The sequence below is a fragment of the Tursiops truncatus genome, chromosome 4 (genome assembly GCF_011762595.2).
Source record: "Tursiops truncatus isolate mTurTru1 chromosome 4, mTurTru1.mat.Y, whole genome shotgun sequence".
NCBI classification, from domain to species: Eukaryota; Metazoa; Chordata; class Mammalia; order Artiodactyla; family Delphinidae; genus Tursiops; species Tursiops truncatus.
The window spans coordinates 18,920,060-18,946,307 of record NC_047037.1 but is presented as its reverse complement, the minus strand read 5'-3'; the positions used below and the strand labels follow the sequence as shown (position 1 = coordinate 18,946,307).

At 39.7% G+C, this 26,248-nt stretch overlaps 1 long non-coding RNA gene across 1 annotated transcript in view; it reads left to right on the top strand.

Moving 5' to 3' along the window:
- Positions 1-26,248, top strand: part of LOC117312119 (uncharacterized) — a 51,587-nt gene that overhangs the window by 4,247 nt on the left and 21,092 nt on the right. Inside the window, exons 3-5 of the long non-coding RNA XR_004526266.2 lie at positions 13,232-13,351; positions 13,964-14,013; positions 18,410-18,475. This is a non-coding gene — a long non-coding RNA (uncharacterized lncRNA). The remainder of the gene's footprint in view (positions 1-13,231; positions 13,352-13,963; positions 14,014-18,409; positions 18,476-26,248) is intronic.

Sequence of the window (26,248 nt, the reverse complement as noted above, 5' to 3'; positions counted from 1 at the left end):
AGGCCACAGCATTCATTGCGGTTTCTATGAAAAAGGCAAGGCAGGACACAAGGGACGGTTTAGGATTGGCTACTTTGAACAATTCCAGCGGGTTCTAGAGGCATAGGGACTGTATTTGTCTGGTACTTGTCTCAGGTTGATTTAGGGCAAGGGAAGCATTGGCTTGGTGTATGAAATCTAGATAAAGGAGGCTGTTGGCAATATGGACTTGGGATTGGCAGGTTTGTGTATAAAAGTCTGGCTCACCAACAAGTCGTTTATAATCTCTAGGAATTAACTAGCTCTGGGAGTGGCAGTCCCTCCCCAGCTAGTACGGTCCCCCAAAGATGTCAAAGCACCATCAAATATTGAAAATTAAAAACATAATTAATACATGTTTCATTTCAGAATTAACTATTTATGTGACTCTCTCCTCAGACTGGGCCTCCTTGGGACAAATAACTATGCCTTGTTTTCTATTGAATCCGAAGCACTTAGCGTAGTGCTTGACACATAGCTTAATAAATATAGAAAGAACAAATGAATGTTAACTATAATAATAGTCATTCATAATTATTAGATGGTTACTGTATGCCAGCACTGTGTAAAAGCCTTATAAATTTTCTCTCCTTTAATTCTCACAGCAACCAATTAGATAGATGCATTAGTTTTTTATTGCTGCTGTCACAAATGGCCACAGACTTAGTGGCTTAAAACAACATAAATTTATTATCTTACAGTTCTGTATGCCAGAAATCTGACATGTGTGTCACTAGGCTAAAATCAAGGTGTCAGTGGGACTGTTTCTTTTAGGAAGTTCTAGGGGAGAAGCTATTTGCTGCCTGCTCCAGTTTCTAGAGGCTGCCCACAATCCTTGGTTAATGGCCCCCTCCCATCTTCAAAGCCAACAATGGCAGGTTGAGTCTTTCTTACATTGTATCACTCTGACCTCTTTTGCCTCCTCTTCTACTATTAAGGACCCACCATGATAATCTTGGAAAATCTCCTTATCTCAAGGTTAGTTGATTAGCTTGCTTTAATTCCATCTGCAACCTTAATTCACCATTGCCATCTAAGATAATATACTCACAGGTTCCAGGGATTAGGCTGTGGACATCTTTCTGGGGGCTATTATTTTGCCTACAAGATATCACTATTAAAAAAACCACAAGGGCTTCCCTGGTGGCACAGTGGTTGAGAGTCCGCCTGCCAATGCAGGGGACGTGGGTTCGTGCCCCAGTCCGGGAAGATCCCACATGCCGTGGAGCGGCTGGGCCTGTGAGCCATGGCCGCTGAGCCTGCGTGTCCAGAGCCTGTGCTCTGCAATGGGAGAGGCCACAGCAGTGAGAGGCCCGCGTACAGGAAAAAAAAAAAAAAAATTACTGAGTCAAAATATTAGAATCATTCTGTCAAAAAAGATAAAAATGACTTCATGAACAGTCTAAGTAACTAAGGAACTGATGAAAATCTCGGTAACAAAGACACTATTTTCATACTGAAGTTGCTAATAAAATTTATTGGAGAAAGGGGAGATGGGAATGAGAGGAAATAAAATGTCACTTGAATGTGAAAATAAAATTATTCGAATCGTGATTTAGTTTCTTTCCAGAGCTGTGGAAACAGTATATAGTTCCACCAAAGTATGTGCACTGCACCCTCTCACCTCACTGTTATTGATACTATCACTGGAAAAAGAAAAAAACTTTGCCAAATTGATGGCTTTCTCATTCAAAAAGTATCTTACTGTTGTTTAAATGCAATTTTAAGTGATTTGATTATGAGCAAGTTTAGATATCTTTATAGGTTCAATAGTCATTTGTATTTCATCTTCTATGAATTATCTGTTCAAATCCTCATGCATATATTGTAGGAATCTAGAAATTACATTTAATTCTAAAGTATCTTTTATCAGATCAGATATAGTTACCTAAATTTGGTAAAGAAAATAAAGCTAGATTATCTTGGTCCTGTCAAAACAGTAGTCTTTGAATGAATGAGTGGTGTGTCACATCATGTAAATGTCCAGTGGATCAGATATCCTTATATAAACACTGAGTTTATTTAAATATCATCACTTCTAATTAATTTGGCGTACCTTTTCACTCGATTACAGTGTAAGTGCTTCCCATTCCAGCCCCAATGTGAACACTGATAAGACAATGAAATAACCAGATTCCAACATCTCTTGGATACATTTTTACAGTTTGATAGATCCCAGGAGGAAGGTCATAAACATCAGTGGTACTCTCCCGAATCCTCAACAAAAAGACAAAACACAATTAAATAGCTTATAAGAGGTATCAGTCATTTACACACCTTACTGTTTGCTGTAACTCCTCATTTCTATGTACTTCATCAGATGACGATTAGAATGCATTAGGTATCACTGCACCTCTCCTCCGAATACAACTGAGAGTTTGGAGAAGGAAGTCCCAGAACTTTTTAGTGACAGGCCACAGGGAAAACATCTCGCTCTAACAGGATGCCTGTGTCCGTATCGGTGTTAGGTACCTTGTCAGCGTCTCACACAGAATGCTCTAGATTTCAGAGAACATCGGTTTCACAAATCCCAAAGGTTTTAACTGAAATATTTCTAACTAGGGATGTTGGTGATATGATGATGATCATTTCTCTAGATGTAGCTATCAGGAAAACTCATGGTTACAGGAAGAAGTGGAGTTACCTCTGCATTCTGGGGTTGGGCCTGAGGGCTGAGGGCTTTAGTGGCCAATTTCTATCTCATCTGTGGGCTACTTTGATTTTGATAAATAAAGCCCAGGGCCTGGCTAGGTTAGATTAGAAAGAGAGTAAGAGGGAGATGAATTTCTCTGTATAATAATATGGGAGGTATTTGGAGGATGGGGGATGTGTTGGAGAGTGCAGCTCAAGATGGGGTCTAGAATAATGTGAGGAGAGGAGAGAAGCCAAGAGAATGTGGAGAGGAAGAATACAGAGAAAGAAGTCTTGAGGGTGAGAATAAAAAGCAGGAGAGCCAGAGGTTCTCAGCCATGCATAGCGGAGGGATAATTAAAGACAAGGGCATTTAATGTCAAATGGTAACAACAAATGGTGATGCTTTCACTGTGTAATAATAATAATAAAAACCCTCTTATTTACCCCCCAAATTTCACTTGAAGTCTATGACCCACAATGGCCTTGATTTTGCGCTTGGTTAGGTGAGTCCTAAGAAATGGGGGTGTGTTCCAATTTGGAGCTGCACAGAGACATGAGGAGATACCAGCCACAGGAGGTGAGAAGCCAGAAAACTGAGCAGAAACAGGAAATGAGAGTTGGAGATGGCTAGAAGAAACTTAGGCTCTCAAGACTCCCTGGAGATATTAGAAGGAAGGCTGAGCCTTCTCCCACTTGAGTCATTGCTATTTAGGGAAATTAATTTTGCATCTAAAGTGACAATGATATGCATGACATAGATATTTCTAAGATGTCAGAAAATTTGGAGAACAATATGAAACAATTTTAACTAAGAACTGACAATGTCCAAGGTATTAGTAAATGTACCATATGTACCTGGAGCCCTGGCACCGAAGGAAACCACAGCCTTAGGGAATAGGAAGTGACTGGCTGGCTTGTCCCAAGACCCAGTTAGTAACCCCAGGGGGCTGCTCTGCTGTCCCTAGATGTTCCAGGGAATACAGACCAGCAGCTGCATCATTGCTGGAGTACTTAAGTTTAACCTCAAGGGGAGGGGAAGACTATTTGAGTCCATCTGTGATGGGTTTGGAGTGAGTGGCTAGAGTTGACAGCTGATGGTACCAGGTTCCATGGTACAAGTAGGATAAATCTTTTTTTTAAATAAATTTAATTATTTATTTATTTGTCTGTGTTGGGTCTTCGTTGCAGTGTGCAGGCTTCTCGTTGCGGTGGCTTCTCCTGTTGCGGAGAGCAGGCTCTAGGCATGCGGGTTTCAGTAGTTGTGGCACGTGGGCTCAGTAGCTGTGCCTCGTGGGCTCTAGAGCACAGGCTCAGTAGTTGTGGGGCACAGGCTTAGTTGCTCCACGGCATGTGGGATCTTCCCGGACCAGGGTTTGAACCTGTGTCCCCTGCATTAGCAGGCAGATTCTTAACCACTGCGCCACCAGGGAAGTCCCAAATAGGATCATTCTTAAGGGAAGCAACTTTCTGAAGAGGCTAAGAGTGAGGGGCTCTGGAGTCAGAGCCAGAGGTTCAAATCCTACGTTTAACACTTCCTGCTTGTTGGAAAGTTCTTTACCTTGTTAATCCTCCATTTCTCTATAAAATGGTGATAAAATAGTACCTCTTTCATAGGAAAGTTGTGTGGGTTCAATGAGAAAGCCATGCAAAATACTAAGCATAGCATCTGGCACATAAGGACTTAATAAAGGTTAGCTATAATCATCATTATAGAAATGTTACCATAAAGTCCACTTAATTTGACGCCTTATAATATTATCATTTATGTAGATGTAGCCCCTGAAAGATAACTCTGGTTTCTTTTCATCTCCACACAACACTTGGCGTGGTTCTAGGAATATCGTAGGCTTTTTTTTTTTTTTTTTTTTTTTGCGGTACGTGGGCCTCTCACTGTTGTGGCCTCTCCCGTTGCGGAACACAGGCTCCGGACGCGCAGGCCCAGTGGCCATGGCCCACAGGCCCAGCCACTCCGCGGCATGTGGGATCCTCCCGGACTGGGGCACGAACCCGTGTCCCCTGCATCGGCAGGTGGACTCTCAACCACCGTGCCACCAGGGAAGCCCTAACTTTAGGTTTTGTTTGTAAATTGGAACAACCATTATGGAAAACAGTATGGAGGTTCCTCAAAAAGCTAAAAATAGAACTACCATATGATCCAGCAATTCCACTCATGGATATATATCCAAAGAAAGTGAAAATACTAATTTGAAAATATACATGGACCCTAAAGCTCATAGCAACATTATTTATAATAGCCAAGATAAGGAAGCAACCTAAATGTCCTTCAACAGATGAATAGATAAAGAAGATGTTATACACACACACACACACACACACACACACACACACACACAATGGAATACTACTCGCTATAACAAAGAATGAAATTTTGCCATTTGCAACCACATGGATGGACCTGGAGGGTATTATGTTTAGTAAAATAGACAGAGAAAGACAAATACTATAATATCACTTATATGTGAAATCTAAAAAATAAAACAAACTAGTAAATATAACAAAAAAGAAACAAACTCATGGATATAGAGAACAAAATAGTGGTTACCAGTGAGGAGAGAGAAGTGGGGAGGGGCAAAATAAGAGCAGGGGATTAAGAGGTACAAACTACTATGTATAAGATAAATAAGCTATAATGATATATTGTATTGTACAGTACAGGGAATAAAGCCAGTATTTTATAACAACTATAAATGGAGTATAATCTATAAAAATTTTGAGTCACTATGTTGTGACTGAAACTAATATAATATTGTAAAATTAACTCAAAAATTTTGAGTCACTATGTTGTGACCTGAAACTAATATAATATTGTAAATCAACTGTACTTCAATTAAAAAAAAATATGGCATGGCATATAGTAGGTATTCCACAAAACCAACAAACAAACAAAAACAGGAAAAAAAAGAGCAAACATTAGCCTCACAGTCCTGCATGGAATCTTTGGGACTTTTCTTTCTCCCAAAGCAGTTACCTGGCTGTGTTGGAGCAACAGTGGAATAGTTTGTTTTCACCCCATGAGCGTGAATAGAATACGGCCTTGAGGCATTGTTTTTAAAGACAGCATAGAGTTTCTCGCCAGGGCTAAGAAATATTATGGGACCTAGGAAATAGAAAAAGGAAAATGTGTGGATAGTTGTTATTTATTTTAAATTATGAGTCATCTGTCCCCTTAAGTATATACACAGTGACTTATTCTTTTCCTTAACATGCAGCCAAATGAAACGAAAACACATTTAACAAATGGGCCATTGCTGGTTTATGACACATGGTTTTTGCCTTTAAGTCATCTAGAATTTTATAAGCTCCAGTTCTAGAAAACTTACTTCGATGAGCATCAGTTAATGCCTATGAAAACACTCAATTTAGAAGTGGAACACTTTATTTTCTTTCTTGACCAACCTCATCATTTAAGCCTTTTATTCTTTTCCCCTTTAAGCCTAGTGGAAGATTGGGAGAAGCTGCAAGGCATCTTTATTGACCCAGGGCAATTATCTCTCTCACAAAGTAAAGACCGTTCATTTTACTCTCTCTCCCTTTCAACCCAAGCCAAGAACTGGAGGTATATAATTTGTTATAAAACTTCTATCTGGAGGCAGGTTGAATCTGTGGCTCTAAAAATTCTGAAACAGAGATCAACTAAGCAGAAAGAACTCTCCTTAAACTTGTGCTATAATTACTAAAATCAGAGCCTTGAAGAGACTTCGTGGACATTAGATGCTAGTGAAGTAAAGCGACTCTTTGCCTCCCGTGGCAATTCTACCTTCTCAAACACTATGCTTGTTTTTCCTTTGCTAAAAAGGGTGTTTTTTTTGTATAAATAATAAAGGAATCTAGAGGGTCCTATTTGGTTATTTATCTTAGTACATTTGGCCAGAATCCTAGAGAAAACAAAATAAAGATAAGAGCCCACTCAAAAGCACTGGGAACTGGATAGAATAGATCTCCCTCCAGGGGTTGCAAAGCCCCAGAGGTTGATGAGGAGCCAAGAAAAGTAAAAGTTTCTCCCCGTCAGCACGAACATCCATCTTCTCAGGGCTACAGTCAGTGATGAGAGATAAAATCTCTAAAACTGTAAACTGGCGAATATTCTTTTGATGGTACAGAATATGTATAAATGGCGTTTATAACCCCACAAGCTATGAAATAATTTTACCAAGGAGTCCGAGGTGATTTGCTTTTGCCTTCTGTGTTTGGAAGGAAGCATCTGTGTATTCAAAGTAAATTAGTTTTTTGTAAATTCCTCCAGTTCTGTTTGGGCCTTGTTCAAAATAGAGCCGGGATTCACTGTACAGAGAAAGTAGATACACAAAGAACATTTAAATTTACAGTGATCATGTGAAAAGAAAGCAAGAACCTACATGCATCTGTTTTAAAGTACTTGTAATTTATTTATAAAAACAATGCATACTCATTGTAGAAAATTTGGAAAATAAAGAAAAATATGACAAAGAAAGTTAAAATCTTCATAATCCCACCATCTCTATATAACCACTGTCAACATTTTCCATGGATATTTTTTCAGTCTTTTGTCTATACATGTGTATACAAGTGTCTGTCTGTATACTACCTACTAGTTTATCTACACATCTTCTTTTGGAATAAAATTTTAAAAACACTTGTCTGATTTTTTTTTAAGCCAGGTAGTAACCAACATTGCTTTTAAAACAACTGTGCTGAGATGCTATAGTATTGAGATGAGAGATGTCATTCTTGACTTTTTAATTCTATTATAATAACACAAAATGGAGTCCCCTGAGAAAAAGTGTTCCCTAGTAAGGAGTGATGGCTTGCAATGCTGAGACATCATCAAATTTCATAGTCAGGAGAATCATGCAAGCCAAAAGAATCTATTAATTCATACTTATTTTAGTCAATATAAAATGAGAGTTGAATCTAATTTTTGCTCTACGCCTAGATAGCCTTTTCACAATTAATACAAAATTTCCACTACATAGATTGAATTTACTGATGAGCTTAAAATGTAAGAAGAGAAAATATTCGCCTGATATAACATTCTTAGTTTTCTTAAATTTTCTGCGAGTAAATTAGAAAAAAAGTACTACGGGAAACATTATTTTTTGGTGGTTATAGAACTTGATATTTTCTGACATAAAACTTTCATTCAATAGACCAAAAGAATGAAAACGCCTGTAATCTTCAAACTGGTAAATATATTTAGCAGATGGGCCATCAGAAGAACTTTTTGTGCGCTTTTAAATGCCAATGTCACAGTAATGTATTTTAGTCTTAGTTTTTGGTTATTAAAGTTGGTAATATATCCTTAGGTGTTATTGAGTAAAAAATATTTATATAAAATTATTTAAGGATGTCATAAGAAATTATTAATTATACCCTCAGATCTTAGCAGGAAAGTACCAATTACACATGAGGAATATTTTTGAATTTTTGTAAAATTGCTCTTGCTATTGTACAAAAATTATTTTATAATTATGAGATAGTTAACAACACAGCTGATAACACCATCCACTGTGCTGTTAAATATCTCATAATTATAAAATAAATCCCTTTTAAAATTTAGCTCTAAGAAAAAGATAAGCAGTATGTTTTTCTTGGCAGTTGCTTCCAAGGCTTTTAGAGAAAAACTTTGTGTAGCAATGATCCTTAGGCTGAATATTTTCCAATAATTGTTATAATTATTTTCCTACCTTTATGTTATCGGTATCTTTTTATTATAGATACCTAAATCTTTTCAGGAGTAGTTAGGTTATGAAAAAGTCCAATTATCTTTATTTAACTATAAATATTTTAATTGCTGAATCATTACCTTCCAGCTGCTGCTAAATTATTTCCAGTGAAGAAATCTCTACCAGATGGAGCAGAGTTCCAAAAAATTTCATCAGCAGCAATATAATAACGTAAAACTTGTGTCCCAATAACATCTGTCGAAGGATTTTGGCAACTCCTTACATTGAAGAAGGTCTGCATACCCTCTGAAAAACAATAAACCCAAGTAGAGAATGTTATGAAAATATTAAAACATTTTTCTTAGTCCATATGTATTTTAAAAATTGTAGCCAACAACATTGCAACTTCCCCTTCCTTTGAGAAATTTGAGGTATTTTCTTTATGGAATCTGTGTAAAAACCTGAAATGTATGAAGCAAGTATAAAACTCAGGAGGCCAAGATGAATGTTAGAGGAACATATATTAGTGGAGAATAATAACAAGCATTGGAACAGCTCCTACATGACTACGGCACCTGCCTACCAAGAGGAATTCGAGAGTCTGTTTAGCCAAAAGTATTTTCCCTTATGGGTCTGAAATTGTTACCATTAATTACTAATGAGTTAGTTGGTTTATTAGATTAACTAGTTGGCAGGCAGGAAGAAAATCAAGGCAGGTACATTTCCATGAGGGCATCAGTCCTGTGTTTTGATTTTAGAGTGACATTGATGGGAGAGTAAATTAACACAGACGTTTTAGAAGGCAATTAGGCAGCATTTGTTAAAATTAAAAACCCTTCCATTAAAAAATTTCACTTCTTCATAGTTAAGCAAGACACATATTTGCACATACATAAAAAGATAGACATAAAAAGGGGTTAGCTATAACAGTTAGTGAACCAAGAAGGTGAGAGCTATTTAAATATCTATCAGTAGGCAAATGGTTAAATAAATTAGGCTATGTCTCAAATATGGAAAACTATACAACTGCTTAAAAGAGTAAGTTAGAGGTATAGGGAATATCATGGAAAAGATTTCAAGACATATGGATGAGTGAAGAAAGCAAGCAGCAGAATAAAGAAAAACCTATTATATAAAAATAATAGCCTATTTTTTAAAGTTATATAATTACATAAAACTTATATGCAGTGTGATCTACTTATGTAGAACAAAACACAAAACAACAGCTGTGCATTTTTTATTTCTACATGTTCATATATATTGTATGAAAATGCATGGTAAACAGGTTTACAGGTATTCACGCAAACTTGCTTACAGGGATTATTCTCTGCAGAGGGAACTGGGGTGGTAGTGGGGTAGGGTTAGACTAACGGTCTATTCTTAAACCATTTCTCTAAAGGTGAACACAAAATCTGATTCTTCTTTTTCTTTTTTTGATAATTTTGGTAGTGTAAATACTCCCCCTTGGCCAATTTGAAGCTACCACAAGTTTATCAGCTGGCTTTTTTAATTCTCAACTCTCTGGAGGTCCTATGAGGTGGCTCCCAGATACCATATTAGACTTTCACTCTTTCTGTCTGCTGCCGCCACCAAATTCTCCCTCCCTCCTTCACTGCCCCCTGCCCTGGCTCCTTCCTCTTTCTTTTCTTCCTTTCTTTCCAACAAGTCTATTCATGTATTCTTGTAATTCCTAAAAACAAAACAAAACAAAAAACCAAAACCAAACAAACAAAAACACCCAAAACTGTAGGTCACAGGAAGAGAAGAAACACAGGGGAAGGCTATGGGGTCCATCAGCCAAACAACTTTCAGAAGCTTTCGCAACTGAGCCTAGGCTGACCCTATATTTTTCTGCAGAGTTGAGGAGGAAAGACCTGATTTAAAGGCAAGATCTGTAAACGAGGTAAATAGGAGGAGTGGGGCTGAGTGTACCTTTTAACCTTTAAAATGTATGTTAAAACAATATTCCTTTCTAAGTGAGAACCTTTTTATCATTAAACTCTGTCGAGTTATTATAGCTGTGTGTGGGTCTCCTTTTTCTCACAACTCTGGGAAGGACACAGCACATAGGAAATCCCAATAAATACTTGTTGTTTAGTTGTTTAAATAATTAATTGAAGTATGATGCTAACCAACGTATGGGACTTAGAAAAAAGAAAGGTTTTTCTCAGAGAAGTAAACCCCTTTTTTTTTTTTTTTTTTTTTTTTTTGCGGTACGCGGGCCTCTCACTGCCGTGGTCTCTCCCGTTGCGGAGCACAGGCTCCGGATGCGCAGGCTCAGTGGCCATGGCTCACGGGCCCAGCCGCTCCGCGGCATGTGGGATCTTCCCAGACCAGGGCACGAACCCGTGTCCCCTGCATCGGCAGGCGGACTCTCAACCACTGCGCCACCAGGGAAGCCCAGTAAACCCCATTTTTGTACAAAAAAAAAAAAAAGAAAAAAATTCTTCAGTTCTAGTAACAATCATGTTTACTGATTGAGAAATAAAACAAAACATTTACATGATTATATGTAGACTTTAGTCATATTTAAGAATAGAGAAGATCAGTAACTTCATAACAGGCCTTCCTATCATTAAATGTGAAGTGTGATTGAACAGGGAAATAAACTAAAATAAGTAGGTTTACTGGGTACTGGATTAGAATTACTTGGTCCTACATAATTCTTGGCTCTCATAGGGTTTTGGGTAAGTGTTTTAACCTCTTGGAACTTGTTTTCTCAATTTAAAAAAAAGGTGTGGGCTTCCCTGGTGGTTGTTTAAAGATATAGATCTCTGGGCTTCCCTGGTGGCGCAGTGGTTGAGAGTCCGCCTGCGGATGCAGGGGACACGGGTTCGTGCCCCAGTCCAGGAAGATCCCACATGCCGCAGAGCGGCTGGGCCCCTGAGCCACGGCCACTGAGCCTGCACGTCCGGAGCCTGTGCTCCGCAGCGGGAGAGGCCACGGCAGTGAGAGGCCCGCGTACCGCAAAAAAAATAAAATAAATAAATCAAAAATAATTTTAAAAAGGTGTAATAATACATGCTCTGTCTGACACTCAGGGTTTTCTTGTAAGGTTTACCAGCTAATGAATGTAAACTTCTTTTTTATAAAAACAACAACAAAAATAGTCCCTATATACCTAAAAGTGTTTATTACCATAAAGTTAAAGGTGTCAGAGATGTGGGTTCTGGTCCTAACTGTGTCACTGACTTTCCAAAAGGCCATCTTATAACCTCCCCAATGGCAGTTTCCCCCATTTGAAAGATGATGCATTTGTAATGGGTCGTAACCCTGGGAGTCCCCTGACCCTGTATTATGTAAAAGGAATAAATCCCTACCATGTATCTGACAGCCCAGCATCCACTCTCCAGCACCCTTGGCCACTAAGAAGGCATCTTGCATTGAGGCAGGGAAGACAGTAACGGTGTCTTTTCTGTGATTCCGAGAGATCAGAGTTTGTCCATGGGTAAAGATGGAGTGTGTGTCCAACACACCTCCCATGCCGATAAAATACTACTTGACCCTGTCCTCTGCACACATGGTGAGATTGGGCAGACTCCCATACATGTATCCATTTATTGCTGAAAACAGATGTAAATTAACCTATCAGGCATGTTAGATCAAGGCCACATGGTATACATTCTATGCATTTTCTCATCACATAAGCCTGGCAGTATCATCATTGTTCTCATGCATAATCTACGACAGGACTTGATTTGTTTTCCCAAAAAAGAGGCCATAAGCATTGTTTCTGATTAAAGCTGAGGAGCACACAAATTTAGAGGCAAGAGGAGGAAAAGTAAGCTAAAAAGTGGGAAACAGTGAAAAGGGGAAAAGAATAGAAAGAAGCTAAGTCCATGGAAGAAGAAAACAAGGACAAAGGTGACTGAGATAACAGGAGCATCTTTTCTGAAAGGTTCTACATAGAAACACATTTCCATAAGATATCTGGTCAGTTATGTCTTTGTTCTTCTATAATATTTTATTACCTTAAAATTACATCTTTGCTCTGCTGTCACCACCTAATTTTGATCAATATCAGATGTTAGAAACAAATGCATCTGTTTAACTTTACTTGCTATGAGACTTTGGAAACCGAGAGAATTTACTAGATGACTTGCCTATCAACCAGCATACCTGGGGTAAAAAACTGGGAAATAAAAACTCATTTAAACCAACTCAAACATAGGGAAATAGAATCATAGAAGTTAGAATTATAGGATATAATGAATGAGAAAGTTCTTTATAATCTTACAGCACATGAGATTTCTCTCCCAGAAGCTAGAAACTCTAGTATTAACTTGGCCAGATTCAGTATATATATTAATATTGTCATTCATATACCAGCTACGGTTTTCCAGTTATAGAAAACATCAGAACGTAAGACTCGTGGATATTTTTTTTCATGTCTCTATCCAGGGTTCCTGAAACAAAACAGCAAAACTTCCTCTTTGCAGAAATTCTTTTTGCTATGAAATAAACTGGTGATTCTAACTGATTCCACTCAAAATGTAAAAGGAAAATCTTGTACCTCCACAGACAGAAACCTAAGGAACTCAGCATGCAAGGAACAGGCAGACAGCCTCTCATCTCCCTGTTTCCTCCCATGCTGTGGTTTCAACACTTCTCTGTAGAAGGGTGACAGAGTTTTGTGTGAAAGTGACTAAGGTGACGATTACTGGGTTTGACTACCATCTAGTGTCCAACCTGCACTCCTGGACTTGAATGGAGGCATTGGACTCAAGATTGCCATCTAGAGCTCAGAGTTCCAGTGGCAACGTTACTTTCTTGACTGGAGAATCAAGGTCAAGCCAGGCAAAGAGAGGTCATTTGATAGCAAAATTCCACTGGACGAGCGAGGGAGACCCCACGTATCCCGGTTGGCTCTATTGCTACAATGAGATTTTTACAATGTAACCTCTTTTACAAGTCAGAATTGGTCCAAGAAGTCCTGAAGCCACATCTTTTAGAGTTTCTACATGGGAGTGGTACCTCCGTGTCATGCAGTTACTGTCATTGGGACAAGGCCCCTGAGTTTCTTCTGCAAACCACCGGTAAGTATACCCTGCCCCTGGTTCTAGCCGGTCATCTTCCTTTTGTGGGCCTGTAGTGTTATCAGGATAGAGAGCACCTAGAAAACAACCTGCAGTGTTGTCACAGTAACCACCGGATGACACTGTTTTGCATGTGACCCACGCTTTCTCCATTAAGTCACGAATGGATGTTAATTTGTATTTTTAGAATAAAGTGTGCATCTCCGCCTTCCTTTCTCCCGCCTCCCTTTCTCCCGCCTCCTGTCTCCCTAGATCCCCCTTACTTGGTTTCTACCTGAATGGCCAGCTTGGCCAGTTTCCAGACTAAATTGGAATGAGTCAGGCAGCATATTAACAGACTAGCATCACCTTTATTGATAGATTCCACGAATATTTACTGTGCACCTACTATGTGCTAGATCTTGGCTACAGAGAGCTAGGATCCTGAGTTGCCCTCCGTATTTTCTATGCTGCAAATCAGACTTTGGGACCCAGGGCCTCAAGAGCTTCCATGTCATCTACAAGCTGCCCACAGGCATCGGGAAGTGGCCTTCTGCGTAGCTGATATTACACTGAGCTACTACCTTAGTCTGAAGCTGGCGTCTTGCTCTCTTTTTTTCCTTCCTCTCCTAGAATCTGGCTTCAGATCTCCACCTCCGGAAGCTGGAATCTGATAATTATAGGTAACATTCCTTCATTCAACAGAAGACTTTGAAGCGTGACCAACCTATCATTTATCATCTTTTGAGACGACCTTGCTCCATGTTGAACACAAAACCCTATTTGGTAGCTTTCTCTTCCCTTCCTTTTTCCAACACCATCAGGCAGCTGTGAGTGTGAATGTTTAGGGGAGAAGATACTTACTGTCTGGAAAATAGTGACTTCACCTGACAGTGGTGTTTTCCAAGAAGCTAATCCTCATTCGCTAGGAAATGGAAATGAGATGAAGGCGGAACAATATTTCTGCCAACCTAACATTTAGCTCATGAGTGTCTCCTATCCATCCCCCAATTAGTTATTTATTTACATACGAGAAAAGTGTGTTTTCTTTTCCAGAAATTGCACTGGGTGCAGGGGGGAGGGTCCACTCATTTCAAATGAGAAATTACAGAACAATCTGGGATATAAAAATTAAAGACACCTGAAGTAAAAGTCTACATTCACCCCAAACTACTCCTAGTTCACGATTAACTTGCTTTTCCTGAGGTTTTGGTCTCATGCTCTTCACAAGCAAAAGCTCAGGAATCTAAGGAAAGGGGACCCACTTACCTTCGTTTTCTTTAGTGCAGTTGATTCCGTGAGGATGGAAACTATAGTTTCTTGAAGCAAAATTTTTCACATGTACACAAATGACGTCTCCAGTCTCTGCTTTCATGATTGGACCTAAAAATCCCAACCAGGATGGTTTTTCAATGATCGTTTGAAAGGTATCATCCATGTACTCAAAATACAAAGCTTTTTTATAAACAGGTCCTATCCTATCTTGGCTTTGTTTCAGATATGTTTGGGACTGAAACTCTCTGTAAACAAACAAACAAACAAGAACTTGAACAATGTTTGACTTGAAAGAAAACAGTGTTAAATCTACTGAAACTAGAAGTAAGAAGCGTTACAGCCTAATTTTATAGGGCAAACCCAGACACTGGTGAAAATCTAGAAGGAGTCAAAAACAGGGTAGTAGGCAAGGAGAAGTTCGGAAGTTCTGGTGAAGAGATCAAATGCAAATGTAGCAAGTAATATACATGGTATTTCGGTTTAAATGACTTACCAAATTCTTTGTACTGAACCACGAAAGGTTTCTAACCCTACCCTGAGGTTATTTTAGCTCTCAAGCATCAGATCAATTCCTACAAGTTAAGATTGTTTACACATTTCAATGATTCGTGGATTTGTTGGTAGAATTGGGGGCAATTTGGCACACAAGCAGAGTAAATCAGAACCCAACTCATAACCTCTAGATTCCCTCGTCCCAATGATCTGAACAGAGAAATCAAGAAGAGAGCTGCAATTTTACAATCTCTGCCATAGACTCCATATGAGAAGGAAAAGTGTTGTTTTACATCTTAAGCACCACTCAAACAAAATTGATGATAAATACAGAATTAGAGATAATCCCTGAAATATGCATCATGAGGGCAAGAGTGGCAATAATCCCAGGAAGGAGCAATTTCTGATTTATATTAATAGCTGTCTTCCATGTCATGCTTATACTAAAAATTCAAAGGAAGCGGTTCTAATAGCAAATGTGCCCTGAAACGGTCAATCATGGAAAATTCTTTAGCAGCATTTTATCAGTGAATAATAATTATCAACGTTTGCTTCTGATAGCAGCTTTTTCACTGTGAAGGTATTACTTACTGATCTTCTGAAATAGGCATTACATTGAGCATATATTTACCAGTAGGAGCATCATTCCAAGTAGTTTCTCTAATGCCTATGTAGTAGTGCCTCTTTATTGTCCAACCTGGAGAACTAATAAAAACCAGAAAGGTCAGTGGTAAAAGGATCTTCATTTTCAAACCTTGCTCCTGGATAGGCTAACTGAGTGATGTTTGTCTTCCTTTATTTGTGTTTGTTTACATAGATCAGGGTTGCAAAAGAGCTCATCAAACACTTCATCTACATATATGTCATTTCCATTCCAAATGCACTTAGTTTTCATTAGTCAGGCCAGGTGAAACGTTGCACAACACATAGAGAATACTGGTTCTTGACACAGTGTACGATGCCAATTAAGACCTTGTTGAATTACCGGGTAGATGGGCTACCCAGATCATTCATCAACCCCTAACGATTCTTATCTATTTCTGGATTATAGGAATCACCTCTAGTCTAGTCTAGTCTACAGACAGCCCCCGCTTTCTCAATTCATTATGTTACCGAATCAGGTTTATTTGCCCGATGGGCACCAAGTCAAATGCTGAGACACCAAGGTTTGCATCAAAGAAAAGGTTTCTTCGTGAAGCAGTCAAGCAAGAAGAGAGAAGAACAAGTTTCAAATCTGCCTCCTCAAAGGCGAGGGGCTTGGGATATTTAAGGGATAAAGAAACAGGGTGGTCTGAGACTTGGGGGAAGGTGATTGGAGGTAGGAAAAAGGTGAAGTAACTGTCGTTCTGCGCAGGTAAAAATGAGCTTCGTGTTTCTTCATGGGACACGTGTTCAGAAAATTGTGGCATTAGTATGTTCTGAGGGTGGAGTTTTTGGCCCTCTGATGTCAAAAGGTCACCTATCAGACACTTGAGCAGGCCCAGGTGAGGGTGGTCTCAACAGGTTTGAACTGGATGAGAGGTGACTCCTTGTTCCTGAAAAACAACTTGGGCACACACCTTAAGGCTCGTATGCCAGAGGTACTATTTATGGGGGGTGGTGAAGTGAGTCTTGTGGTACCTTGTCTAAGCTACATAAAGCTTGGTGGGTATGCAATTTTGCAAGAACAAAGTGAAGACAGATTACAATTTTCTAATACCTAGACAAGCTAGTTATTGTCTAATGGATCTAACTAATAACTCTCCTCAGTTTCAAGCAGCTGTATCAAAGCTGGCAATGAACCACATACTAGTTTGCATTGTTTAAATTTTTATGTGGTATTTTCTCTACCCCGAATAGATTATAACTCCAATAGATTAGGGACCACTTCTTTTTGTTCTGTATATCTCCCAGAGATGTCGAGAAATAAATGTTAAATTTTAGGGAGACAAATAACTAGAGTGCCTTGGCCAGGATTACAAAAGTGAGGAAAAGAGTAGGAGTCTTTATTTGCCATCGATCTGTGGATCGTCATCTATTGGGATATCTATTACTATGAGGTGTTGTTTGAGACTTTACAATTTGAAAGCCACAGTGGTTTCAACAGTCAGAGTGCCGCTCTGATTTAGGTCTAGAAACCCACACTTAGAAATACTAAGGCAGCAAATATGGCATGTATTGTTCTGCAGCTTGGTTTTTGTTCCTGAACTACAAGTCTTAGAGACATTTATATATCACTACCTAGATGTCTACATCTTTCATTTTAATTGCGGCATATTTTTTTCTATCATGAATGTACTTCATTTATTTTTTAAAACACAAAAGATCAAAGTATATTTTTTTCTGGGAGTTCATACAGATAAATATGCATACTTAAGGACATAAACTAAATACAGTTCTGAGAGGAAGAGAGAGGATTATCATATTTAAAATGTTTTTTTATGAGGAGAGCACATTTCCATTTACTTGATTTAAAAAATCAACAAAATATTTGTAATTTGTTTTCTTTTTTGCATTAAAAAAAATGAGGCTATAAATATTTTCCTTATAAGCAACAGTTGCTAAATTCTACACAGGTCAAAACATGCAGGCTGGGGCTTCCCTGGTGACGCAATGGTTGAGAGTCCGCCTGCCGATGCAGGGGACACGGGTTCGTGCCCCGGTCTGGGAAGATCCCACATGCCGCGGAGAGGCTGGGCCCGTGAGCCATGGCCGCTGAGCCTGTGCGTCTGGAGCCTGTGCTCCGCAATGGCAGAGGCCACAACAGTGAGAGGCCCGCGTACTGCAAAACAAACAAACAAACAAAAAAAAACATGCAGGCTGTCATATCACAACGTTTTTCACATTTGTGAATCCTTCGGAGGGTTGTAAGAGGAAGCTGGGGAAGCCGCCCACTGCTTTGGCAGATTTTTATGTCACCAGCAGATGTTGGGAGAAATTCAGAAAAGCTAGGCCTAGAGGGACCATGGTGGGTGGAGCAATCACCCACAAGAGAGCCATGAGGAAGGGATTCACATCTCTCACCCTTTGGGAAGCAGTTGAAAGGAGTGGGGAGAAGATGCATGTCAGGCATGATGCGTTTCACGAGAGAGGAGTTAGGGATGGGCTCTCTGACCTAAGTGAGGAGATCCAATCAGGCTGGAATTGTTGGATGCTACAGTCTCCCACATTTCGCTCTGGGTATGTAAGAACCTTATAACCTTCCCTGTCACTGTGACCTAGACCAGCTGCTGTAGAAGGATCCACCCATCAGGCAGAGGGACAGGATGCCTTAAATGGGTTTTCAGATGTCCCTTTATCGAAATTCTATAACTTCCTTCCTCTTTCTTTTAGGAACATTAATTTTGCTTTGGAATGTAGACAATAGAAGAGCCATTCAGCTGGGATACTTTTCCCTCAGTAAGTACCCCAATAAGTTCAAAGAAGTCTAATGTATTCACTTCAAACAGATCTACCTCCAATTCTCACTCTGCCATTTACTAGGTGTGTGATTTGGGACGAGTTGCATAATCATTCTAAACTCCAGTCCCTTCCTACCTGTAACATGAAGGTAATAATAATGAAACCTCAGGGCTCCTGTGACGACCTCTTCCAGCCTGATACAATGTAGGCATTCAAAGTTAGCATCCTCCCCTGAGACAATGACATTGGTGTTAGTAAATGTTCATTGTTCTTTTCTTTTCTTCTGAACAAATGACTAGGACTGGCTTATATTTGGGGGGGAGTGAGGGGGGCACTTTATTTTAGGTAATGTTGTATTTTATGGCTCATCCATAGGTAAATTATGTTTGCAGTCCTGTCCTTCCCTTCCTGCACAGCCCTCAGTAGATCAGTCTTTTGGTACAGCAGCATTTGAAGTTGGTCACCATTATTTGACTATATTCTTGGTTGGTAGCCCAAGACCATAAGGCAACTGATTTAGATACGCTTCGCTGAATTGGGTCCCAAGGTATGAGCTCAAATACCTTGGAGGGAAATTTGAATGCTTTCCTGGTTTTTCCATTCCATAACTGAAAATAAGTTTAAGGAATAAATTGAGCACATAAAAATATGCCTAAGGACCGAATGATAATAGAACTTTCTTTGTAAAAAGCTTTACAATATATAAAATACCTTACAAAACAAAAATATTACCCAAAGTCATCTTCAAAACACTCTCCCCTAGCTCCCACCCCTCATACTTGTTTAACAGATGAGGTATCTACAACTCAGAAGGTCAGGTAAGTTGCTGTAGGATGTAAACTTCCCAGTTATGAAACCAGGAGTCAAATATAAATCATTGGATTCCAGCTCAAATGTCTCTTTCATGTGATCTTACTAATTGGCTCCCATAATTGAAGAGTGTATACTTCTATATTATCAACAAATGTTAAGTTTTACTCAGAATGTATAATTCGAACCATATCTTCCAATAAGGCAAACCAATGCGATATAAATGGTGTGGGGACAAGATGGGGAGTTCAAAGACAAGGGGAAGATGCCAGCAATTTTTACACCTATTTCTATTATTTCTGTTACTTCTACCAAACCACCACTTGTTGAAATGTCCATCAGACTTTCCTTAGCTGCTTTCTAAACACTAGGTCTAATTGTGTCAGCCAATCCCGAAAGGGAAGTTTATTCAGCTCTTTTTCTAGAGGAAGAAACTGGAACTAGAGGGTTTTAAACAACTTGCTAAAGCAAGTAGGTATTATTGCTAGAGTTTAAACACAGGCCTTAAAGGCTGGTGGATGCTCTTACTACTAAATGCTCTGCCTTGTAATCTAGGCTACTCTGTGGAAAACTATTTAACCTCTTTGAACTCCTCTGGGTTAGAGGAGGTTAAATAAGTAGAGCAACTAGTAGCTGGGACAGATGAGTGCAGATAAAGCCCTCTGTCCTTTTCAGGTTAAGACTATATAAATTACAAGCTTTCACAGTATGGGCTGGACTCCATGAAGGACCAGATGCCCACAAAACAAGGCATAGAAGGGCATAGAGGGAAGATATTGAGGACCGATGAGAAAGAGAAAAGCAACCCCTGACATCCAGAGCTGGCTTGGCACTCAAAGGTAGGCCTGGTGTTCTCCTGTTGGACATAAACAATTTCTAGAACACCAATATCAGACAACACCGCTGTGACCAGGATAGATCAAGACAAAAACAAGACCACTCCATAACAATGTCTGAACACACATGAAGAACATGAACATTGTCCAAACCTTTAGAATAACCAAACATTCCCGTATCCTGGCCATACTGATGGCTGCTTCTTTACCTATTACACCTTTAGCTTTAACCCTCCTACCTTACAGAAAAGATTTATGAAGACATCCAATCATACAATTACCCCTACTTCCTCACTGCATTCAATCCAGAGCAAAGCCCTACTTCCTTATGCACCCCCATAAATCACCTAACGTTAGTCCTAATCCTATAACAAGTCCTTTCTAGCACACTTTTTCTGAGATACTCCAGGTTCTCCATGGTGTGGGTTCTCTCACCTTGCAACGAGGAATAAACACAACTTATTCAACTACAGATGCATTGACACTTGTTTTCCCTAGAAAAAGAAACCTATTTCATGGCTTAAAATACTAACGTCATGACAAAAATTCAGAAATTTATGTCTCCAGCCTGGACCTCTCTGCTTAACTCGAGACTCCAGTACATATGGTTGTCTCTTCCACATCTTCATTTCATTGCTAATACAGTATTTCTCAAACATCTATGTGCAGATAAATCTCCAGAAAGATCTGTGGATCTTTTAAAATGCAAGTTCTGATTTTGTAGTTCTGGGGTGGGTCCTGAAAGTCTGCATTTCTGCACTGGCTCTCTGATAATGACAATGCTGCAGGTGCATAACCATGCCTGGAGTAGCAAGAATCCAACAGACACCTCAAAATCAACATGCCCAAATAACTCCTAAGAATTCTAGCTTTAACTCCAACTTGTAAAGAGCTTGGAAACCATTACTGCCATTCTTATAACAAGAAACACTGGACAAGCCAGAATTCAACAACTTGTTTTGAACCCATCAGAGAATGGAATTTGTAGGGCAAACTGCTATCCTCACATCTGGAGAGTCAGGTGAATCTAGAAGACATCTGCTTACCAGGAGCAGAAGCCCCTGGAGTGTAATGTTAGGTACACTTGAAAGGTAATTTTAATGAACTGCTGGAGGCTGAGTATGGACTAGCATGAGAGTGAGAAACTCCAGGAGGCCATAGCCTCAGGGCCAGGCTGGGGGGTGGGGGATGGGCCATACTTTCATAGGTTTTATCTCCAGGAACCCCAGGAGGTTCTCAAGGTGAAGATCTGAGAAAGATCCCCACATGGCTCTGGAAGGGGAAGGAGAAAAATAAAACCAGTGAAATAGGCCCAGAGACTTCTCCATAGCAAAGGCTTATTCTCCAGAGGGAAGACTTGATCAGAGGCTTTTCCCAGAGGCATAAGAGAAGGGTATGTCTCTCATTCCAGCCCTCTATAGCCTTCCTGTTCATCTAAGGGAGAGAAAGGTGCTATACCAGAAGAAGCACCTGTGAAGGTCACAGGAGAGAAACAGAGGATGACTGAGATTTAGGGACTTCCCTAGCAGTCCAGTGGTTAAAACTCCACGCTCCCAGTGCAGGGGGTGCTGGTTCAATCCCTGGTTGGTGAACTAAGATCCCACATGCTGTGTGGCACAGCCAAGAAATTAAAAAAAAAAAAGAAGAAGACTATTGGAAGATTATAGAATGTTCTTCCTCTTTCATACCTTACCACTGTGCTCCAGTATAAAAAAAGCAGATTACAATTGAAAGAGCCACAAGACACGGTGTGTCCCTAAGAAGACATACTTAAGGTGGCCCAAAGTCAAGAGGGGAGACCAAAAAAAGAAAAAAAGGAGACACTAGAAAAGTTTGAAGCCTCTGGCACCTAGAGCTACAGCAAACATTAAAAAACATTAAACCAAGCTCAGCTCCTAGCTGGATTATCATAAATCCTTATACAAAAGGCCTATTTACCTCAGTATCCATAACCCAATACCACATCTTCCTCTTTAAACAAGAAATGACAAGGCATGACAAAAAGCAAGAAAAAAGTCTGAAGGGACAGAGCAGACTCAAATATGACAAAAATGTTGGAATTGTCAGACAGGGAATTTAAGATAACTATGATAAATATGTTAAGGGCTATAATGAAAAACATAAACAACATGCAAAAACAGATAAGTAATGTAAGTAGAGAAATAAAAATTCTAAGGAAGAATCAAAGGAAAATGCTAGAAATCAAAAACATTGTAACAGAAACGAAGAATGCTTTTGATGCTTTATTAGACTGGACACAGCCAAGGAGAGAATCAGTGAACTTAAAGATTAGTCAATAGGGGCTTCCCTGGTGGCGCAGTGGTTGAGAGTCCGCCTGCCGATGCAGGGGACGCGAGTTCGTGCCCCGGTCCGGGAAGATCCCACATGCCGCGGAGCGGCTGGGCCCGTGAGCCATGGCCGCTGAGCCTGCGCGTCCAGAGCCTGTGCTCTGCAATGGGAGAGGCCACAACAGTGAGAGGCCCGCGTACCATGTAAAAAAAAAAAAAAAAAAAAAGATTAGTCAATAGAAACTTCCAAAACTGAAATGCAAAGAGGAAAAAAGAGTGAAAACAAACAAAGAAACAAACAAAAAACACATTATGTTGTACACCTGGAATTAATATAGTGTTATATGTCAATTATACCTCAATAAGACACACACATACAGACACACAAACAAAACAGAATATCCAAGAATTGTAGGAAAGTTTCAAAAGATGTAACATAGAGAAAATTGGAATGCCAGAAGGAGAAGAAAGAAATGGAGTAAAATAGATGTTTGAAGTCATAATGGTCAAGAACTTTCCACAATTAATGACAGACATAAACTACAGATCCAAGAGGAAGCTCAGAGAACACCAAAGACCAGAATAAATACCAAAGGAAAAAAAATACCAACACCAAAAGTCCTATACCTAAACATATACTCAAACTGCAGAAAACCAAAGATAAAGAGAAAATCTTGGAAGAAGCCAGAAAGGGGAAATATCTTACCTATAGAGAAACAAGGATAAGAATTATGAAAACGAACTGATCTTGCTCATTCCCCCAAAAGCCATTCCAGTCATTTCCTTCTTCACCTCAGTTAGTGACACCTTCAGTATTCCAACATCCCAGGCCAAAAATCTAGGATTCATTCATAGCTTCTTTCTTTCTCACATTTCACATCCTGTCTGTCACCTGTGCAAAATATATTTAAAATGTAGCCACTTCTCACCACCTCTACTGATATACTTCCCTGGTATATTCCCACCATTATGCCCCTCTGGGGTGCTCTAAAGTCTCCTAAATAGTTTCCCTACTTCAACTGTTGCCTCCCCTCAGTCTATTCTTAATACAGCAGCCTGAGTGATACTCTTTTTTTTTTAGGAGAACAAAGAAAATTTCATTTGAGCCAAACTGAGGATTATAACCCAGAAAGCAGAACCATGAGTGATCATTTAAAAATATAAATCCCATCAGGTCACTCCTCCACTCAAAGTCTTGCAATGGCTCCTTATTTCTTGCAGAGTAAAATCCATAGTCCTTTCTATGGCTCTCAAAGCTTCTTAAGGATCTCAGCTCCCATTACCTCTTTTCTCTCACCTCTCCTTTCCTCTCCTTTGCTTACTATGCTCCAGCCAGGCTTACCTCCTTGTTGTTCCTTGAACATACCAGCCACTCTTAACATAAGGCCCTTGAGCTGTCTTCCCTCTGCCTGCTTGCTCTTCCCTCAGATATCCTGATGGCTCCCTTATTTGCCTCCCTCCAGTCTTAAATGTCACACTCCAAGTGAGGTCTATCTTGACCACCTGATTTAATATCGCCACCTGCTCCACCTCTCCTCTCCCCAGTGCTTGGATCCCCCTACTTTTTTTTAATTTAATTTTTTAAATTAATTAATTAATTAATTTCTGGCTGCATTGGGTCTTCGTTGCTGCACATGGGCTTTCTCTAGTTGCAGCGAGTGGGGGTTACTCTTCATTGCGGTGCATGGGCTTCTCATTGCAGTGGCTTCTCTTGTTGTGGAGCATAGGCTCTAGGCGCACGGGCTTCAGTAGTTGTGGCACACAGGCTCAGTAGTTGTGGCTCGTGGGCTCTAGAGTGCAGGCTCAGTCACTGTGGCACATGGGCTTAGTTGCTCCACGGCATGTGGGATCTTCCCGGACCAGGGCTCTAACTCGTGTCCCCTGCATTGGCAGGCAGATTCTTAACCACTGCACCACCAGGGAAGCACCCCCCCTTTTTTTTTTGTCAATAGTACATATCATCTTCTAATTTACTGTAAAACTTTCCCCTTTACCAGGTATATAGGTTATTGCCTGTCTGTCCTTACTAAAATGAAAGCACCATAAGGGAAAGGATTTTGTTGGTTTTGTTTGTTGATGTATCTACAGCACCTAAAACAGTGTTTGGAACAAAGCATGTGCCTAATAAATATTTATTGGATGAATGTGTTGTAGTATACCCTGAAACTGGCTTTGTGGCCTAGGAAAACAACAGCAGCAACAATAATGATAATAACAATTTGGGAGGTGCTTTCTTTGTGTTAAGCACTTTATGAGTTTAATACAGTTAATCTTGACAACCTCAAGAGTGAGGCAATTAAAACAGAAGGAAGGGAAGACTCAGCCCAGGTCACATAGCTGACTGGAGACAGATTCAGGATTTGAACACCAAGACATTTCTGGCTCCAAAGCCCATGTTCTTAATCCACGTGCTGTGTTGGGAAAGCGGATTATTCTCTCTGCACCTCAGGCATTTTCCTCTTTATTATGAGTTTTTGGGCTGGATTACTTTTTTTTTTTTAATTTTAGAATTTTATTTATTTATTTTTATACAGCACGTTCTTATTAGTTATCCATTTTATACATATTAGTGTACATATGTCAATCCCAATCTCCCAATTCATCCCACCATCACCACCCCACCCTGCCACTTTGCCCCCTTGGTGTCCATATGTTTGTTCTCTATATCTGTGTCTCATTTCTGCCCTGCAAACCAGTTCATCTGTACCATTTTTCTAGGTTCCACATACATACATTAGTATACAATATTTGTTTCTCTCTTTCTGACTTACTTCACTCTGCATGACAGTCTCTAGATCAATCCATGTCTCTACAAATGACCCAATTTCGTTCCTTTTTATGGCTGAGTAATATTCCATTGTATATATGTGTACCACATCTTCTTTATCCATTCATCTGTCGATGGGCATTTAGATTGCTTCCATGTCCTGGCTATTGTAAATAGTGCTGCAATGAACATTGGGGTGCATGTGTCTTTTTGAATTATGGTTTTCTCTGGGTATACACCCAGTAGTGGGATTGATGTGTCATATGGTAATTCTATTTTTAGTTTTTTAAGGAACCTCCATACTGTTCTCCATAGTGGTTGTATTAATTCACATTCCCACCAACAGTGCAAGAGGGTTCCCTTTTCTCCACACCCTCTCCAGCATTTGTTGTTTTGGGCTGGATTACTTTTAAGGATTCTTTTGCATCCACAAAATTGTCACTCTGCTTCACTATTTTACTAACTTTGCTGATGGTTTTCAGATTATCAGTCAATGACTTGGTGGAACCAGGACCCAGTGGCTCTGTGGACATCATTTTGCAGATCCTTCCTAATGTTCCTACTTCCTATTTTCAAAAACAAATATGCACAACTCAGCATGAGAAATCTTTTTTTTTCCCCTCACAATACAGTGCTGACTAGTCCTGCCTATCCAGGTTCCCTGGACCTTTAAGGATGAGCAAACAGTGATTTTGCAAATCAATGTACTTCAAAGAAAACAGAACAATTTTAAACCACTAGATTAATCTAAACTAGCAGAGCCTTAACTCCTGCTGTTAGAAGTGGATCAGGACTCTTGTGGGAGGGGAACTGGGGGAGCTTGATACAGCTCAGAGGTACTCAACTGCCCAGAAATACTGAGATATAAAACAGCAAGATCAATAAAGAAAACTGTACTGGAAAAAAAGTTTTTTGTCTTCTTTATTTACCAACTGTGAGCCATTTCTACTTCACTATGTATGTGAATGACATTCATATATAAGAAGTCATAGCTTCATTCATGTATTCAACATTCAGCAAATAGTTATGGAGAGTTTCTACATGCCTTGCCTTTTCCAGTTGCTCAGGG